This window comes from Felis catus, chromosome D4, assembly GCF_018350175.1.
Source record: "Felis catus isolate Fca126 chromosome D4, F.catus_Fca126_mat1.0, whole genome shotgun sequence".
Taxonomy (NCBI): domain Eukaryota; kingdom Metazoa; phylum Chordata; class Mammalia; order Carnivora; family Felidae; genus Felis; species Felis catus.
Window position 1 is genome coordinate 83,574,876 of NC_058380.1, and position 21,327 is coordinate 83,596,202.

Consider the following 21,327-nt stretch of genomic DNA (forward strand, 5'->3'; position numbering starts at 1 on the left):
GATATGTTTCAATACCTGAAAACAAGAACATGAACCAAGAATCAGTCCCACATTTGAGAAAAAAAATGAAATGGGAAAATGTGATGATAAATTAAGATGCACAGAAGTCACTCTTTTCCCATGGAAATTATTTTCAAATTTTAAGAGTGAGCAAAGAGTATTAAATATGGACATATAGTTCTGATTTCCCAAATACAATAGAAAATTCCATAAATTCTTACCAAGGCAAGAAGATAACCAAGAATATAATTTATTCAAAAACTCTTTATTGAATGACGACTTTGTTTCAGGTACTTTAATGTACGTATATAAGATCTACAGTTGTTAAGAAAAGAGTTCTTTCCTCAAAAAAGCATGCCTTTAGCATCCTTCACAATCTGGCTCTCACATCATGTGATTGAGCTGCCCAATCTGCCCTGCCCAATTGCTGAAATATCACATATCTCAGACCATGGCTAGAAAAAGGAAAACATTTTAAGACACTGTACTGAGTGATCAACTTAAAAATCAAAAATTCTTGAGAGGAAAAAAACCAAACCAACCAACTGAATAGCTTTATACCAGCACACACTAATGTTTACCCAAGTACCTATAGTCAAGAAGAATTCAAATACTGACAGGAAGAAAAAAACCTTTTACTTTTCATAAAATAACTATCATTTTTCATTTCTTTGTAATTTCCCCTGTAAATCCTGCTTAATTTGAGTCCTACAAGAGACATTTCCCTTAACAGGAAATAATGCCCCTGGTTTCCTGTACATGTGTGTACCACACAGGAGAGAAATTATCACAGTAACTTCATGCTCCAGAAATAAAAGCTGATCAGCTCACTGTGAAAGGTCAGACTCCTGATAAAGCTCTGCATCTACTCAAAGACTCTGATACCTGCATATACCTAGTATGTTTCAAACATACACCCTCTCCCAAATAATGGCAAATAACATTTATCAAGGGCCTATTGTATGTCAGGCTCCATGCAATATTTTTCTAAACATGACATTTCATAATGATAACCACCTGAAGAATCTAGTACTATTATTAGCCTCTACTTTATTGATGAAGATATCGAGCTTGGAAAGAAATTATTTGTCCATTTTCAAAACCGCTAGGAAACAGAATTCAGATTTGAATGCAGAGATGACTGGCTCTTAGGGACCTTCTCATTTCACTATAGCCTAAGTTTCATTCTCTGTGGTTTGGTGGGACTTTTTGCTTCCTTTAAATTTTTTTCTTCCCAGACACTAGATAAAATTTTTTCTGCTCCTAACTTTGAAAAGAACTGGTTTCTAAAATTGTAAGAACACAGGACAATACAATGCAGCCTCACATACGATGAAAATAGATTTCTGGATGTCAGCAAGTAAACAGTCTAAATTATGCATGGAATTTCTAAAAATAGCTGGATATCATTTATTTATTAGGCTTCAAATCTCCAGAAAAAGTAGAAAAACTATATGATTGCTTGTTCTAGCTTCGAGAAGAATGCTGGTGCAATTTTGATTGGGATTGCATTGAATGTGTAGATTGCTTTGGGTAGTATTGACATTTTGACAATATTTATTCTTCCAATCCATGAGCAGGGAGTGTCTTTCCATTTCTTGGTATCTTCTTCAATTTCCTTCATAAGCTTTCTATAGTTTTCAGCATATAGATCTTTTACATCTTTGGTTAGGTTTATTCCTAGGTATTTTATGATTCTTGGTGCAATTGTGAATGGGATCCGTTCCTTTATTTGTCTTTCTGTTGCTTCATTATTAGTGTATAAGAATGTAACTGATTTCTGTACATTAATTTTGTATCCTGCAACTTTGCCGAATTCATGTATCAGTTCTAGCACACTTTTGGTGGCGTCTATCAGATTTTCCACGTATAATATCATCTCATCTGCAAAAGTGAAAGCTTGACTTCATCTTTGCCAATTTTGATGCCTTTGATTTCCTTTTGTTGTCTGATTGCTGATGCTAGAACTTCCAACACTATGTTAAACAACAGCGGTGAGAGTGGACATCCCTGTCGTGTTCCTGATCTCAGGGGGAAAGCTCTCAGTTTTTCCCCATTGAGGATGATATAGATGCTGGAGAAGATGTGGAGAAACAGGAACCCTCTTGCACTGTTGGTGGGAATGCAAACTGGTGCAGCCACTCTGGAAAACAGTGTGGAGGTTCCTCAAAAAATTAAAAATAGATCTACCCTATGATCCAGCAATAGCACTGCTAGGAATTTACCCAAGGGATACAGGAGTGCTGATGCAAAGGGGCACTGGTACCCCAATGTTTACAGCAGCACACTTTCAACAATAGCTAAATTATGGAAAGAGTCTAAACGTCCATCAACTGATGAATGGATAAAGAAATTGTGGTTTATATACACAATGGAATACTACCTGGCAATGAGAAAGAATGAAATACAGCCTTTTGTAGCAACGTGGATGGAACTGGAGAGTGTTATGCTAAGTGAAATAAGTCATACAGAGAAAGACAGATACCATATGTTTTCACTCTTATGTGGATCCTGAGAAACTTAACAGAAGACCATGGGGGAGGAGAAGGAAAAAAAAAAAGTTAGGGAGGGAGTCAAACCATAAGAGACTCTTAAAAACTGAGAATAAACTGAGGGTTGATGGGGAATGGGAGGGAGGGGTGGGTAGGTGATGGGCATTGAGGAGGGCACCTGTTGGGAGGAGTACTAGGTGTTGTATGGAAACCAATTTGATAATAAATTTCATATTAAAAAAAAAGAAAAACTATGATTTCTTTAAAAAATTTACTGAAGTATAAACAATTTAGTCTAATTTGGAGAAATATAGTATTTGCCAAAAAAGACTATGGTTTCCACTGCACCAATGCTCTGTGCTAAGGTTTTAATGTTGTCTGTAAGAATATATAATATCTTAAAGGAATGCACCTCTCGATTATATGTGAATGCCACAGCCTTTTGTAAATGTAAAGCAAAATTATCATTAACCTTTTTTTTTTTTTTAACGTTTATTTATTTTTGAGACAGAGATAGACAGAGCATGAACAGGGGAGGGTCAGAGAGAGAGAGAGGGAGACACAGAATCTGAAATAGGCTCCAGGCTCTGAGCTGTCAGCACAGAGCCCGACGCGGGGCTTGAACTCACGAACCGTGAGATCATGACCTGAGCCGAAGTCGGCCGCTTAACTGACTGAGCCACCCAGGCGCCCCCATTAACCTTTTATTAAAGCATTCATTCTGCTTTACAACAGTTCCTAGAGGGGTGTCTGGGTGGCTCAGTTGGTTAAGCATCCAACTTTTGATTTTGGCTCAGGTCATGATCTCATGATTCGTGAGTTCAAGCCCCATGTCAGGCTTCACAATGACAGCACAGAGCCTGCTTGGGATTCTCTCTCTGTCTCTCTCTCTCTCTCTTTCCTGCCCCTCCTCCTGTTCTCATATGCATGTACTCTCTCTCTCAAAATAAGTAAATAAACATTTAAAAATAAATAAATAAAATAGTTCCTAGAAATTTGTGGTTACCTTTTGACAAGAGATGACTAGAATATACCAGATAAGACCGTTTAATTTTGGACAGACATCAAAATGTGGAGGAGCAAAGCACAGACAGTAAGACAACATGGGTTTAATCAAAGCTTCATTACTAAATTTCTAACTAAAATTCTCTCAGCCAAATTCATAGAAACAGAAAGTAAAATAGTGGTTACCAGGGGGCGGGAGAAGGGAAAATGGGGGAGTTGTTTAATGGATACAGGGTGTCCATTCTCCAAGATGAAAAAGTTCTTAAGAGCTGTTGATCAATATTATAGATATACTTAACACCATGAACTATACACTTTAAAAGGGTCAAGATGGTTAATTTTATGTATTTTTTAGCACATTTTTTTTAATGCAAAGGGGAGACTAGGCTTTTTTTGTTTGGTTGGTTTGGTTTAACATTTCACTCTATTCAATAACCTCTGAGCAATGTCTCTTGCTATTTTACCAAACTGTAAAATGAATATGCTGAGATCTAATTTGCAGAGCACCCAAGTTCCACCTGGCCCCAAATATCTTACCTTACTACTTGTCATGCTACCTAACATTTCCTCCATCAAAGTCATTGTTTTTTTTTTTTAAAGCTTGCTTAAAATATTATTGAAAAATCACTTAAAATGTTAAGAAGTATTACACAGAATAAAAACTGAGACCTCACAACCGTACTCCTGACCCAAAGTATTGTTGGTTTGGTGAAACTCCATCCAGACCATTACTGTAAATACATGGAGAAAAAAGTCATTCTTTAAGGTCACTCTCAAGTGACTAACCCAAAGCCATTAACCTAGAGATGGTATTTTAACACAAGTCCTTGAGCCCTATGCTTCCCCTCAAACTTATTAGCCAAGCTATTGCCTAGCTTTTAAAAATAAGTAAGTTTGTTTATTCGACTATAAACAGAGTAAAACACATTCATCTCAAATGTATGGTTCAATAATTTTTGGAGTGAACATATTTGTGGAAACAACACCCAAATCAAGTTTAGAACATTTATACTTCAGAAATCTCCTTTATGCTTCCTCTCAGCATTATATCTCATCAGTACAAGTAACCACTATTCTGACTCCTATCATCACAGATTGGTTTTGCCTATTTTTGAACTTCATATAAAGGTAATCACACATTATGTAATCTTTTGTATCTGGCTTTTTTTGTTCAACATATTGTCTAGGAGATTCATCCATTCTGTTGCATGTTGTGATAGTCTGTCCTTATCACTGCCATAGGATATTCCATTTTATGGGTTATACCATAATTTATTTACCAACTCTATTGTGGATAATTAGTTGTTTCCAGTTTGGGATTATTACAAATAATGATGCTAGAACATTCTTATATGTCTTTCGGTTCACACTTTATCCATTTTTGTTGAGTATATGCCTAGAATAAAACTGCCTGTGTTCAACTTCCATAGATACTACTGAAGAGCTTTCAAATGTTTGTCTCAATTTATACTCCACTTCTGCTGACAGAGATTGAATATCTGGGTTGTTCTCACCAACACTGTATAGTCCATTTGTTTGTTATTTTAATTTTAGCCATTCTAAATGGTGGGTATATAGCACTACCCTCACTTTTTTTTTTCATGTTTCTGTTACCTAGTGATGTTGAGTAGTACATTGGTCCAGAGTGATAGATCTATGTTTGGGAGGTAGATTTAATAAATTTTAGGGACCAACTGGTTGGACAGAAGGAAAAGATAATCTAGAATGACAGAAAAAGAAAAGACACTTAGGGAAACAGAGAAAGGACCAAAAACACATTCATTTCTGCAACTATTTAGGTTTGAGTTTGCTGGGGCACCTGGATGACTCGGTTGAGTGTCCAACTCTTCATTTTGGCTCAGGTCATGATCTCACGGACATGGGATTGAGACCCTTGTATTGGGCTCTGCGCTGAGCATGAGGCCTGCTTAGATTCTCTCTCTCTCCTTCTCTCTCTGCCCTGCCCCTGCTCTCTCTCTCTCAAAATAAATAAACACAACATTTAAAAAATTTAGGTTTGAGCTTGCTAATGGGAAGTGAGATGTCAGAGCATAAAGGTTCCAATAGAAAACTAATTTAGAATAAACAAAAATTTTCAACAAAGGGGGGTGGCGCTCAGGCAGCTCAGTCAGTTAAGTGTCCAACTCTTGATTTTGGCTCAGGTCATGATCTCATGGTTCATGGGATCGAGCCCCGTGTCAGGCTCAGCACAGAACGTGGAACCTGCTTAGGATTCTCTCTCTCTGTCCCTCCTCTACTTGTGCATGCACGTGCTCTCTCTCCCTCTCTAAATTAATAAACTTAAAAAAATAAATGAATAAAATAAACAAAAATCTTCAACACCAACTATATCTTAGGTGGTAAAGAAAACAGATTTATAATCCTAAGAAGACAAGATAAAAAATAAACTACAGTACAGTATTTCAAAAATAGAACCTCACAGATGCTTAATATCTCCCCACTACAACTTCCAGGAATCCTGGGAGGATAGAAAGAAATCTATAGAGTGATAAGTCCCAGCAAATGGAATTAAAGAAGAAGTCAAAGCTTTAACAAAAGCCTAATAAAAGACACTAACTGCCACGTATCATGAAGACATCAGTTAGACAAGAATTTTCTGTTTTCAGACAAGAAGGCCACTTCTGATACTTATATCATGTTTCTGTATTATGAGAACATGAAGAAGAAAGAAAAGCAATGGTCACAATTAATCAACAAAATATATGAGGACAAAGGATGAGGAACAAGATTTGGAGCTAGGCTCTGTCCTCTGAGATTCACCTCATCACTACAATACCTACCTAAGTACTGTTTCTTACCAAATATTACATGCTGGTTAAGGGCTTGGGGTCTGGAGTCAGGCAAATCTGCATTCAGAACCTAACTCTGTCCTCCTTAGCTATTTGACTCTACGCAAGTGACATCCTCCAGCTTTGAGAATAACAGCAATTACCCACAGAACTATTGTGAACAATTAATGAGATGATACAAGAACTCAGTACAATGCCTGACCCACAGGAAGTGCTCCATCAATGTTAGCTGATATTATCATCTGTAAGATGGGACCAATTCATATACCCATAATACTGAAAAGAAGTACAATGACATGTATAATGCCTAGCTACACAGGAGAAACTCAAATGGTAGATAATATTATCCTCTACTTTTAGAGAATTCTGTCATGAATGATTAGGGAATCATTCAATGTCAAACTTAGTATGAAGTGATATAGTGCACCAATTAAGAACACAATAGGTCAGCAACACCTGAGTTCAAATCCTGACTTTGCTATTTATTAGCCATATGATCTTGGACAAGTTATTTACCTCACTATGCCTTCCTGTTTTCATCTGCAAAATGGAAAAAATAATAAGTACCCATCTCACTGGGTTGCCATGAGGATTATATAACCCTTCTTTTAAGTACTTTATACATAAGAGGCCTAAAAACAAAACCTGGAGCATAAGTACTATATGAGATTTTCTTATTTTAATAGTACACGTTTTGTCCCACACTGTTTTCCATCAAAGAAATGAGGAAAACTAGTTAGGACGAAGGCAATCTAAACAATTTTTTTTTTTTTTTTATGGTTAAGGGAAGCTCAATGAAAATACTCATATACTCATCCTCAGAAACTGAAGAGGGGGAGGCTGAAAGAAAAACAAGTTAAGACAGAGGAACTGTATCATTATTCAACAAATGTGACCTAATCTATCCAGAAATAGTTATGAAAAAAAAAATGTGCTTTCTGGTTCTGCCCTAACTATGCAAAAATTCAAATGAAGGAAGTTTAAATTCCACAGAGAGAAGGAAATTACTTTTCCTAGTCTTACAACAGCCTGATAACCAACATACCTAGAGGAACTGATGCATCTGCACGTCGTTTTTATATTAGGGAAACATTACTTAAAACAGAATAACCAATTCTGGAAGCCTTCTTAAAAATGTCTTTCTGCATTATACTAGCATTTTCTTTTTGCGTCCACAAATCTTCACCTCTGGGCAAGTCAGAAGAGGTATCTAAAGAGGCAAAAATGCATGCAAGTAAGCATACTTTAGAATTGAAGGAAAATCCCATGCTTGTTCTTAGAAAGAAGGTCATGAAATCGATCCTGTGGATTGGCTTCTGTAGCTAACTTACAAAGTGAACAAAGGGGCGTCTGGGTGGCTCAGTCGGTTGAGCGTCCGACTTCAGCTCAGGTCATGATCTCACGGTCTGTGAATTCGAGCTCCGCGTCAGGCTCTGTGCTGACAGCTCGGAGCCTGGAGCCTGCTTCAGATTCTGTGTCTTGCTCTCTCTCTGTCCCTCCCCTGCTCATGCTCTCTCTCTGTCTCAAAAATAAATAAAAACATTAATAAGATAAATAAAATAAATTTTTTAAAAAAGTTAACAAAATACTAAGCTGCATCACCACAAATAAAATTGATGAATTGTCATTTACCCGTTTAAGAGTCTATGCCTCCTACCGGGCTGTGGGCTTCTTGAAAAAAGATCTTATTCATCACCAGCCTCTAGTACATTGCCTGGTACACATGGAAGGTATTCGATAAATGGTGACTGGATAGTCAGTGAACACCTCCCCCTTGTGCAAGGTACCATGTTAGGTGCCAGAGAGCCCATAATGGTTTACTTATATTGATGCCAAATGTTTTAGACTATTTAAAAATTAAACAAGGCCAGATTTGGTTAAGGGGCTGCAGCTGCAGTTGCACCTGCTCTCATCCCAGACTTCTTCCCACAGCAAGACTAGCCTCCTCTGCATGCCTGCTGAAGCAAATCAAATATTTCTCTCGAATGATGGAGAGCCACTTCGCATGCAGCTCTGCTATGGTGTTCTTTCTGCTCAGCAAAGGAGGCAAACGCCAGAATCTTTGGTAATAAAAATGTGATGGCTAGCAAAAGCAGGTGCTGAGTAAGCTTGGTACACTTCCAAGTGAAGTCCTGCCATCTAGAATTCTGAATTGAGGATGCCAAACTCAAGAACATCTGGATTTGCTCCTCTGGCTTTGAGCTTTCTCTGAGAGAGGCCAGGAAAAAGTATGCTGCTGCCAGTATGTGTATGTGTAATTGCATACTCAAATACTGTACTTTGGATAAAGTCCAAGACTTGGCAAACGGATGGAATGTAGCACATGGGTCTTCCTGAATAGAGAACCATGCAAGGGAAGGGTTTCCTTGCAGAACACAAACTAGGCAAGGTGTGAATTGCCCCTCTGTGTCACATTTTGGAAGAATCTACCCAGGAGAATAAATATTTGGGAGTTAGCTGGGGATGGGGGGAATGCTCAGAAGTATATGAGAGGTAAAAAAGCACTATTTCCTCAGAAAGCATTAAGCTCATGAAACAGTAACTATTGTCCCCCCCCCCAAAAAAGATAAATATATGTGATTATAACTTGGTATATACAGAAAAAAAAAATATTGAGCTGCGGACTCTGGCAGACAGACGGTGTTGATACTAAACACTGTGAGCTTTGGCAGCTGCACTATGTGCTCTTTCAAATTCTTACATCATTACTCTGGTAAAGGCCCTCTACCAAGTTGGCATGGGTTCTAATGTGGTCTGGAGAGAGAATTTGCCTTTTTTTTTTAAAAGATGACCTACAAATAGCCTTTTTTCATACAAGAAAATGAAAATATTTCTCTTTACTCTAGGTTTTGTTTTAAAGGACAAAGCCACATTGCTAGGTCATTAAGAAAGTGTTAGAAATAATTCTGAGCTTTTAAAGGCTGCTCAATACAAGCTCTAAAAAGACTCCTAAAACAGTACACGAATACTGCTTAAAACAGTGATGATCTATTTGTGGCAATTAAGGGTCAGTTATAAAGAATGATAATTATCTTTAGGGGCGCCTGGGTGGCTCAGGTCATGATCTCACAGTCCGTGAGTTCAAGCCCCGCGTCAGGCTCTGTGCTGACAGTTCGGAGCCTGGAGCCTGTTTCAGATTCTGTGCCTCCTTCTCTCTCTGACCCTCCCCTGTTCATGCTCTCTGTCTCAAAAATAAATAAACATTAAAAAAAAAAAAGAATGATAATTATCTTTATATTCATACTGACATTGGCAGCTTAGGTATCCTTCAAATTTCTTTTAATGTTTATTTATTTCTGGGAGAGAGACAGAGACATAGTGTGAGTGGGTGAGGGGCAGAGAGAGAGGCAGACACAGAATCTGAAGCAGGCTCCAGGCTCTGTCAATTGGCTCTGTCAGCCAATATGAGGCTCGAACTCACAAATCGCGAGATCATGACCTGAGCAGAAGCTGGATGCTTAACCGACTGAGCCACCAGGTGCCCCATTTGTGGTATCCTTTAGAGGCCAAGAATGGGGAGCCCTCCCTACTTCATCCATGAGAACTTGGACAAGTTTCTTGACCTCAGATTATGTCCTCATATACAAAATAAAATAGTAACATCACTCTACAAGATAGTTCCCACAATATCAAGTACATGGCAAATCTTAAATATTAGGTAGGTTTATGAAAGACACAAACTTTAAAACTGGTGTTTAATTAGAACTACCATATACTTAATAGAGCTAAGTGGCCTGGCTTTTCCCCAATCAGATTCAAGAAGGGAAAAAATTTATATATAAGCTGGTTTCAAGACTGAGTTTGTTCTCTTTAAATAAGTGATGTCATAAAAACAAGACTTCATTCTCTGTACTTCCTCAGTAATATCCAAAAAAAAAAAAAAGACAAAATTCCAAACCTGAAAAATGGCAGGTTCAAGAAAAAAAAAATTTTTAGCTCTCATAAATTAGGTATAATGTGATATATTTAGAGACAGGATTTTGTTTCATTTTTATCATTAAATATTTCAAATTTTCATAAAACCAGTGATAATAGTAAAATAACCATTACTCATATACAATAATGACCCAGGTTTTGCCACATTTGCTTCAGTTACAATTATAATGCTTTTATTTTTGAGGTATAATTTGCATATGGTAAGGTGACCAAATCTTAAGTCCGATGAATTTTTACATATGTATACATAACACATAACCACCACCCAGAACAAACTAGGGAAATATTTACAGCAGCTCACAAGATTCCCTTGTGTGACCTTTCTGCCCTAAAAAGTATCTCTTATTCTGAACTCAGACAGCATTTTTACTTGTTAGGTTTTCCTCTTACCACTAATAATCAGATATAGCCTTTACTTTTCTGTTTTCCTAAACAGACTGCCAATGTCTGTTTCAATTGTACATCCATTAAAAAAAAAAAAGTTTATATAAGACCCTTAATATCAGCAGTAGTAAAAACAGGTAAAACATCTGAAAACCACAGTAAAAAAAAAAAAAAAAACACCCATATTTAGAATGCACAAAAGCCCCCCAACATTTTTAAAGAAGCAGAAGGCTAAGAATGGTAGCACAGAAGAAGCCAAAGGGAAAATGGTATTCACTTTGATTTAAATAAATCCTAAAGAAAATGCACTAGACATTTTTTAAATAAGAAAGACTGTAATCAGTATACACGCCTAAACCGTATTTAAGATAATATTCAACTGAAAATTTAAACCCTTAATATGCTCATTTTTATTGCCTGTCAGTATCTGAATGAATCCCACTCCAAATACATTTTCTTTAAAGTTTACAACTATTGGGACACCTGGGTGGCTCAGTCAGTTAAGTGGTCAGCTTTGATTTCAGCTCAGGTCATGATCCCATGGTTGGTGGGATTGAGCCCTGTGTTGACCCCCGCATCAAGCTCTGTGCTTACAGCATAGAGCCTGCTTGGGATTCTCTCTCTTCCTCTCTGCCCCTTCCTTGTTCACTTTCTCTCTCTCAAAATAAATAAATAAACTTGAAAAAAAAAAGTTTACAACTATTTTAATGCTATGCTCTCATGCCTAGAAGCTGACATTCTTCCTAAATTTAGGAGCCAGATTCCTACACAATCTTAACCCAAATACACATACAAATTTGAAAAGCACCCTAATCAGCAACTTCTTCAGGGAGCAAAGTGCCCTCAGTAACTGCAGAATTTAGTACTGGAATCAAATGACATAACCTAGTTGATCTGATATATTCAGCAATATGTACCACTGTTCAATTAATATGTTCATGTGACTGTATAACATATGACTGTAAATTATTTTGGTACATGGAAAACAGTGGTGTGGGACAGAATTATCTTGGTATAGTGACAAATGCAATAACCACTACTTTATCAGAAGGGTTGTTGGAAGCATTAATTAAGATAACACAAAGAAAGGGTGCTACTTTTCTCACCTCCTCAGCAGTTCTTACCCCTTAGACTTACATGAACTAAGCTGTGATTTGACAGAAATGCCCTCTCCTCACCTCCATATCCTGGAGCAGCACAAATGAAAATTCTACTTCTAATAGCCAAAACTTTCACAAATTCATTTGTGAACAAAATTATCTCTGAAAGAATTAAGAAGTAAACCATGGGATAAATTCCTTTTTATGAGTTTGCTTTCACATAACCTAGTTAAGACACCGCTGCAGAAACAAAATTTTGAGAAGGTGGTATGAAAGCCGCAAAGGGAAGAGCTCCAATCCTAAGAACTCTCTAAAAACAAAAAAGATATGTTGAGGGCATGTCAGGAAGCAAAGGTACCCAAATTGCAGGTGGCTTACCAAGAAATGACAACCACTCTTGCTCCCATATCCAGATCTCAAGTTCCCACTCAAGGTGCTAGCTAAGCATTTATGGTTAGTCCTTTACACAGATGTTACTCTTCAAATCTTTTTGTAGAGTCTACACAAAAATAGAGCAATTATCATAACTGGCTGCTTCTGATCATTGTTTATTTTGTAGACATAAATAATCACCTGCCATTTTACTGGCTTTATTGTGACCAACATCTTAGAGAGGATGCTTTGATCTCCAAATTCATTTATTAAGGTGAAAACTGACTACCTCTTATGTTTAAAAGAGTAGTAAGCTCGACTTTTACAACTTTATTCCATCTGCTTTGATCTAAAAAATAAATGTATCAACTCAAGTCAGCGCTCCCCATTCTCTTATCGTAGAGCCATTTCTAAGGAGTCAAAGAGGGTACTACTTAATCAACACTAATATATGAACAAAACTGTTCACATTTTTCACTGATTTTCTAACTTAGGAGTTGAAAATAAGACATTTGACACACACATCCCAAAACAGATGCACACTACAACTTCTAGAATAGATAGATTACAGGGTTATCATTCACATCTCAAAAGGAAATACTGCATTTATTTAAAAAGCAATATATTTAAATGATTTAACTTACATACTGTTTAGATAAAAAATGAATTAAGAAAGGAACACTTACAGTCTAATATAAACATTTATCAAGTGCCAGATATACTGTATATCTAATACAATGGTTCTGCTTTCACTGAGTTTATATTAGAGTAGAAAGGATAAGCCTTCTGCACAATTCTAAAACAAGGTACACACTGAGAAATACTATAGAACCAAGGAGGAAAGAAGAGATGTTGGGGAGAAATCTGGGAAGGCTTTAAGAAGAATCTGGCATAGGGAAAAGAATTAATTCTACCCGATCCAGCCCATATTGTTTTCAACCCTCTGGGCAATTAGGCATTTACTGAAAAGCCTGGTACCAGACAGATCAAGGCTCTGTGACCTTGAGCAAATCACTCTCATATTAGTCTCATTCCTCATATATAAAGTGAGTATTATACCAAATACCTGGCAGGACTGTTCAGGAAATTAAATATGAATGATTTATATATTTTTGTAAGCAAATTTATATACTATATATATACATATATATGTTTTATCTACTTATATACACTTAAATATATACACTTAAGTATAGGTAAATACATATTTTATATATAAATGTAAACATTTACATATAATAAATTGTGTGTGTGTATATATATATATATATGTACATATTTTATACATATATAAAATACATGTATATATGAAATCACAATGCCGGACACTGAAAGGATGCTCAGGAGGAGGTTAGTTATTACAAAATCTACTAAATGCTGAATCCTATGTCAGGTTAAGAGTGCCTCTGCGTCTGGACACTGCATGGCATGCTGTTTAACTGCTTTTATTTTCCCAAGATCATAAAAGAGCAAGTGCCATGTGATTTGCTTCTTATCCCCCCACAAGGAGAATAAAACACACACAGTAACAAAACTGTACAATCACTAACAGAGGAAACAGTAAGACTCAGAAAATACGTGGTGTTTACAATAAAAACATAAAAAATTGAGTTCATAAAGTATAGAAGAAAAAAGTTGCTAAATATAAGATTTAGGCAATCTGCATTGACTGATCAACCTTTTACTGAGGTTCCACTAAGTGCAAACTAAGCCCCTTAATACTATGCTAAGCCCCAAGGAGATGTCAAAACAATACGCCAGGGGTTGTCTTTATTATAGCTGGCTACAGCCCTATGAGTCTTAACTCTGAAGGGATTACGGAAGTTTCCGCCATTTGCCTAGAGTTTTCTTAACATTTGTGGACTCCACAGCAGTGGTTCTCAATGTGTGATCCACAGATGTCCTCAAGACCCTTTCAAAGAGTCTGCAAGGTCAAATTATTTTTGTACTAATCATAAGGCATTATTTGCTTTTTTTTCACTATGGTGACATTTAAAATGATGGTGCAAACCCAGTATTGGGTTAAACTGCTGACTTTAGCAAAAATCAAAGCACTGCCACCAAAATGTATTGCCAGTCACTGTATTCATCACTGCCATACACTCCAGGAAAAAAAAAAAAAAAAAAAAGCCATTTTACCTTAAGAACGTCTTTGATCAAGCAGTAAGATTTACTAATTTTATTAAATCTCAATGTCTGACTACACAACTTTTTAATATTTTGTGTGACAAAATGGAAAACGCATTTAAACACATTTCTGTACACTGTCTCCAGTAAACGCACTTTAAGCCACTGTTTGAGTTAGCAGTAGGTTAAACTATCAGATTTTTTCATGGACTACTATTTTACTTGAAAGAACAACAGAAAATTATGGTTATTCAGGCTTGGATGTTTGACAATTTATTTCCTTGAAAATGAACAAAGTGAGAATGTCATGATTTCAAGGAAAACAACTAGCAGTACATGTTGCCAGTGACAAAATTTAAGCCTTTAACAAAAATTAGAATTTTGGAAAATTTTTATCTGTTGCTGTGAGCTTCACACCTTCCCAGGAGATTAGCAGTGAGATTAAAAAAGTTGATTTGGATTTTTGTGATGAAATGTGTCCACATCTGGAAAATTTACATAAATTGTTAAACCAGTGTTTTTCACATGAACAAAACATGATGTTATAAAATGATTCATGGGTAAAAGACCCATGCAAACTGTAAGATAGACTGGGGGATTTCAATGGAACAGAGTATGAAAAATTCATTGATATGGTTTCAGATTAGGTATTAAGAACTGATACAGCATCAAAAAGGAATATATGCAATTACTTGAACTATTAAAATTCCCCTTTTTCCATAGATATCTATGTATAGAGGCCAGATTTTCTTCATATACTTCAGCCCAAACAACATACTGAAACAAATATGCAGATGCAGATATATGCAGATATGAAAACTCAGTTGTCTTTTATGAAGCCAGACATTAATGAGAGCTGCAAAAATACAAAATAATGTCACTCTTCTCACAAAGGTTTTGTTTTGAAACTATACATTTAAAAAAATTTTTTTAACACTTATTTATTTTTGAGAGAGAGAGAGAGAGACCGAGAGAGACAGAGTGTGAGCAGGAGGTGGGGCAGAGAGAGAGGGGGAGACAGAATCCAAAGCAGGCTCCCGGCTCCAAGCTGTTAGCACAGAGCCCAACACGGGGATGGAACCCATGAACCATGAGATCTTGACCTGAGCTGAATGAAGTCAGACACGAAACCGACTGAGCCACCCAGGCGCCCCAGAAACTATAGACATTTTTATAGTTATTTTTATTTTAAAACATTATTTGTTGCTGTGTAATAGGTTATTTTTATTTTAAATGAATGAATACATATTTTTAAATTTCTGTTTTAATTTCTGTTACAGTGAAAGGTAACAACCCACATAAACAAAAGCTCTTGGGAACCTCAATAATTTTTACAAATGTCAATTTTGTGTGTGTGGCAAGAGATCTCAGAGATCCTGATTTTGTTGTTTTAGTTGGTGTAATTTTGTTTTTATGGAAAAGTATAGAAATTGAAGTAACATATAGCATAGTCAAAACTTGAATCTGGATCCCCTGACTTCAATTTTACATTCATTCTACACCATAATTCCTGTATTCATTAAGACAGTGGCTTAGAAACCCCTCATTGCATTCTTCCCAGTAGGCAGGAAATTAGACCAAATAATTACAGTAATAACAGTAACTGAAACTTGAATGTTATGTGCCACGTATTTTTAGACTCCTGCTTTCACTTAGTTCTCACAAGAACTCAGTGGTATAGGTACAATTAATTACTTACCTACATTTTTCAGATGAGAAACAAGAGGTTAAACCACTTGCCAAAAATCACCCAGCTACTAAATGGCAAGGCTGGAATCTGAAAATAATACTTCTCTAACAAAGAGAGATATCAGCAAAAAAAGCTTTCTCATAACTGCCAATCAAAACATTTGTGTGGTCATCAGCAGTGGCATTTATGAGAATAAAGGACCTGACACTCTGGTCCAGTATACCTTCAGATACAGACAAAACAAAATACTAGCCTGGAGTATGGCCACACAAATTTAGTTCTACATAGAGAATGGCAAGAAAACAAGCAAATAGGGAAATGTACTAGATATAACCAGGCTGCCTCTCTTCCTTACCCATCCAGCATCTCTACCATCACCCATTAAAAAGAAGTGACAGGAGTCAAGGGTGAAGGATTCGTCACTGACATACAGCTGGGGCAGTGAAAAGTCTTGGCAGGTGTTCTCTAAGCCGTAACTCCTCTTCTATGCAAACAAACCCCTAAGCTGAGTCCTCCTGGCTTTATCACACGGAGCCTTGACAAGAGCCATCATTAGTGTCCAAACTCCACTTTCTCCAGGCTGATGACATGTGTCAGGCCTTGATTCCTGGTGCCATTCCTGCCTGCCAACTCAGGAAAGGCTCCTGTAATGCCTTTGGCTTTTCTGAAATACCTCAAGTCACAAGACAGCAGCTGACATCAACTCCCTCCAGAGAATGGACACTTGGCCAGGAGCCCAAGCTGAAGTGAATATGGAGGTTCTTGATCTTTATTGAAATCATTCCTACCTTCTCACTGGCAATTAAAATAAATTCCTCCCCTGAGAGCAGCCAGAGGTTCTGCAAGCCTCTTCCATCCAGTGGTAGTCACCTTTGATTAGAGAAAAGTGTTAAAGTGTAGCAGCAGCTGATAAATGTCAGAGCCTGAAGGGCCTTCACAGACTTTTGATCACTTACAGCTATTCCTCATTTCAAACCATGGACAGTTTTTATGCCAACACCACTCAGCATCGCTTACTTAGTCAAATACTTCAGGTCAGGATGCCAAATGCAAGTCAATGGTCCATTTGCACTACTTCTGGGTACATCCCTAAGGCTAAGATGTTTGACCTACAAGGCAGATAGACTTAGAAGTACTTTTCAGATGGCCAATAGGACATTGGGAAACTTCTACAAAAAGCATGCTTTTTCATGATGGAGAGGCAGTGTGTTCTAAGTAAACACACATGCGTGCCCACACACATGCCTGTTGTATGACTCTCTTCATTTCCCTTCTAAATCCATTTCCTCACCTATTAAATCTTAGCCTAAATCAGAGACTCCCAAATGTCCACGAAATGTCTATATCAGAATCCCCTAGGGGTTTCTGAAAACTATAAAACCCATTCCTAGAGGATTTGATTTACTAAGTATAGGACAATGCCTAGGAATCTGCATTATTAGCAATTCACTTTTCCCACCATCATACTTTTAATTCTGATGCAAAGTCAGATTTGGAAATCATTACTAAATGACCTCTAAAACTCCTGATAGCTTCAAAAGTTGTAAAACTAGGCGAGCCTGGGTGGCTCAGTCAGTTAAGGTCCGATTTCGGCTCAGATCATCATCTCGTGGTTCGTGGGTTTGAGCCCAGCATTGGGCTCCACACTGGCAGTGCAGAGCCTGCTTGGGATTCTCACTCTCTCCTCTCTCTCTCTCTCTGCCCCTCCCCTGCTCATGCTTTCACTCTCTCTCAAAATAAATGAATAAAAACTTTTTTAAAAAGTTATAGGGGCACCTGGGTAGCTCAATCAGGTAAGCAGCTGACTACGGCCCAGGTGATGAGTTCACAGTTCCTGAGTTCAGGCCCCAGGGCTGGGGTCTTCCAAAGCTGAAAGATGTGAGTTTTCAGATTAAAAGGGCATGCTGTAAAAAAAAATTAGGAAAAAAAAAAGCGGGGGGGGGGGGGGGGGGACCTGGGTAGCTCAGTCGTTTGAGCATCCGACTTCAGCTCAGGTCATGATCTTGCAGTTGTGAGTTAGAGCCCCGCATCGGGCTCTGTGCTGACAGCTCAGAGCCTGGAGCCTGTTTCAGATTCTGTGTCTCCTTCTCTCTCTGCCCATCCCCCACTTGTGCTCTGTCTCTCTCTCTCTCTCTCAAAAATAAACATTAAAAAAAATTTTTTTAAGTTATAAAACTATAGATTGGAACTTATTTTCTATTCTTTCATCCCAGGATTTTTCCCCTACCCAGATTAGCATTCCCACACAAACATCAGGATTGTCCAATTTTAAGTTAGCAATGGAGAAATAAGTCTAAATCCAGTATGTCAAGTATTAATAACTTATCCAACCTACACAATACTATTTCATTTAGGAAAGTATGAGGTAGATGTACCTCATCTACCTCAGCTTTTCTAGAAAATATACATTCAAAAATAAAGCTTTTAAGACACATACTTTGCAAGATTCAACAATTTGCTGGAAATAGCCAAGAAAATCAACATTCAAAGATCATTTGCCTAAATGCTATAAATGAATAAAGTTGGTTGTAGAATGAATATGTCTAGTTACCTATAACTTATGATGTCTTAACACAAAGTTATCATCTACCTGAGATAATACTAAACTTTGTAAGAACAGAGGTCAAGTTTTTAAAGCATACATAGTGTCATATGATTAAATTTAACCCAATAAACTAAAATAGGTCAGAAGAAGAAATACATAATCTTATATTACTGATAGATCATCAGGATTTCATCACTGTAAAAAAAAAAAAAGGAAAGATTGAGTCTTTCTTTGATCACTGTTCTTATTTACTTCATTAACTGGTTATTGCAAAACACATGCCTCTTGGCTCTCAAGGACTTTTAAAGTCCCTGCCAACACTTTTCACACAGTGGAATAAAACCTAAGATTCTTTCCAGCTCATTCCTTAATGCCCATGAATATTAACTACTGTATGATTTTGATTCCCATATCTCTTATGACTTTATATTCCTAACTCAATGTACTTATTCAGTTTAGCTGAACAACAATCCTTGGTAGAGTTACTTAGAAGAGTTGTTCACAGATTATAGATATCCTATGAATTAAACTACCATGGAAAAATGAAGTCCTGCTTCCTGTGGGTTTGCAAAGTAATCTTTGAATAGTAATAACTCAAACACATTAAGTCACTGCAACTAAGGGATGGAGAATTCAGGTGGCCCTTAGAATATTTTGATAGGTTTTAAAGTACCTGTCCCATTTGAAAAGAAATATTGCCAGGACACCTGAGTGGCTCAGTGGGGTAAGCATCTGATTCTTGGTTTTGGCTCAGGTCATGATCTCATGGTTCGGAAATTCGAGCCCCACGTCAGGCTCTACACTGCCAGAATCCTACTTGGGGGCGGGGTGGGGAGGGGGCAGGGGTTGCGGCGCCTGGGTAGCTCAGTCGATTAAGCATCCAACTTCAGTTCAGGTCATGATCTCATGGTCCATTAGTTTAAGCCTCATTTGGGCTCTATGCTGACAGCTCAGAGCCTGGAGCCTGCTTCAGATTCTGTGTCTCCCCCTCTGTGCCCCTCCCCTGCTCACACTCTGGCCTGCCGGCCCTCCCTCTCTCTCTCTCAGAAATAAACGTTAAAAAAACAAACAAAAAAAAAGGAATCCTGCTGGGGAGTCTCTCTCTCCCTTCTCTCTGCCCCTCCCTTGCTTGTGCTCTGTCTCTCTAAGTAAATAAACTTAAAAAAAAATTAAAAATATTAAAAAAAAAAAAGAAATATTGCCTTTTGGCAATAGGCTAATTTGCTATTTCAGTGAGGTGGCCTGCCCACCTCTTGTCTTCCAGACTCATCTAAAATATCTGAAATACCCTGATATAAAGTTGTCATGTCAAAAAGTAAAATGTTCCAAGCTACTGAGTTTAAATTTCTCTTTATACTTCTCAACTCTCTGATAAAACCTCAAACAGGCTAAATATAAGAATGATCAATAATTCCATATGCAACCGCAATATTTGGTGCACCCTTTTTTCCCCCTCCCTAACATTCAAATAAAAACTCTGGATCTAGCAGTCTCCTTTGTAAGCACTGCCTTGAAACAACACATTCTTTCAGCCTAATTTAAGGCCAGAATTAGTAGTCTTAGTGCTGAGATAAGATCCAAACTAAACAGTTGCTGGAGGAATGGGGAGAGGTGTCGAACTGTTGCAAAGTAAATTAAGTTCATTCAAATATTTGTGTTAATTTCTCATCTGGCAACTTTTTAGAAATTCTAATTGTATAAGCACAGATTTACTAATTACTGGTTGGTATCTGCAATTAATACAGAAACTGATGAAGCCTAATAACTACTTTTCCAGAGACCATCATTGTCCAGTAATCATTATCCAGTTACATCACATAGATTATGATATAGAGAAAGATGTGACTAGATGTGACTAGAAAGATGTGACTAGTTGCAGTACTGCTAGCAAGCAGTCACTTCCAGTAAAACGGAGATCTAAACTTCCAAAAGCATCAACATTACATCAGTGGCAAGACTAGATTGCAAAATCTTGGTCTAGACCTCTAGTCAGGATTTTTTTAAGTTTATTTATTTATTTTTGAGAAAAAGAGAAAGCAGAGGAGGGGCGGAGAGAGAGAGAGAGAAAGAGAGAATCCCAAGCAGGTTCCGTGCCATCAGTGCAAAGCCTGACATGGGGCTCTAACCCACAAACCATGAAATCATGACTCAAGCTGAAATCAAGAGTTGGATGCCCAACCAACTGAGCCACCCAGGTGCCCCTATGGTCAGATTTCTTAACCTGAAGTTCATAGGGAGGCTATAGATGGGTTCTTGGATTCCAAAACTGAAACTGCTTTCAAAATTTTGTGTTTATATGCATCTATTTAGGGAGAGAACCTACAGCCTTTCAGAAAGTTTTTAACTATATTATCTAATTTAATCTTCACAAGCAATATGTAGTACTACTATACTATTATTCTTATTTTAACAGATTGAGGAAATTGAAGCTCATGGGAGATCAAAAAAACTTTAAGGTCACAAAGGAAGTGGCAGAGGATTATTTAAAAAAAATGTCTTTGAAACACACATATACAGATACATATGCAATGCAATAAGCTATTCGGAAAGTGTTTTAACTGTAAAATAAGGGTTTTACATTAGTGTATATGGACTTGAAACCAAATTATGGATAAAATATGCAATTTTATTTGCATATTTGTAATATGAAAATAATTGTAAATGATTTTAAGAATTCAAATCATTTTGAAAAAACATATATAAAAACACATAAATTATAATATGTGTCATGTGTTGTTTTATACACCTGATATACATTACCTCATTTAGTTCTCACAATAAACCAACGCATAGATACTGTCATTATCCCCATTTTATGGATAAGGAAACAGAGAAACAGAGTGGTTAAGTAATTTGCCCAAGGTCA

General features: G+C 37.1%; 1 protein-coding gene and 1 long non-coding RNA gene across 4 annotated transcripts in view; one reads left to right on the top strand and one right to left on the bottom strand.

The window, feature by feature from the left end:
* The window catches only part of NR6A1 (nuclear receptor subfamily 6 group A member 1), a 232,249-nt gene that overhangs the window by 138,208 nt on the left and 72,714 nt on the right, over window positions 1-21,327 (bottom strand). The gene's annotated exons all lie outside the window — the stretch shown is intronic.
* The window catches only part of LOC109493966, a 61,969-nt gene that overhangs the window by 9,783 nt on the left and 30,859 nt on the right, over window positions 1-21,327 (top strand). The gene's annotated exons all lie outside the window — the stretch shown is intronic.